The following is a 267-nucleotide window of genomic DNA, read 5'->3' on the forward strand; positions in this document are numbered from 1 at the left end:
CCCCCCCCCCCACTCCCCCCCCCCCCCCCCCCCCCCATGTTTAGGTCAATTTTGAACTGAGGCTTCCTGATCTAGCTTTGAAGTAAATGTTGGGCTTTAACCTATACTCTAAGCCAGATCAGGAAACCAGGCCAGGATCAAGCAAAACTTCTGTGGGTCACTCCAAAAAGATAAAAGGTGCTGACAACATGTCCAATAACTTCTCAACGCTATTAGAAGGTGGTTGACCAGTTGCTCAGTGCTTTTCTTATTTTGGAGCCTGCCAGC

This window comes from Gavialis gangeticus, unplaced genomic scaffold, assembly GCF_001723915.1.
Source record: "Gavialis gangeticus isolate Ggan-Ray unplaced genomic scaffold, GavGan_comp1, whole genome shotgun sequence".
NCBI lineage: Eukaryota > Metazoa > Chordata > Crocodylia > Gavialidae > Gavialis > Gavialis gangeticus.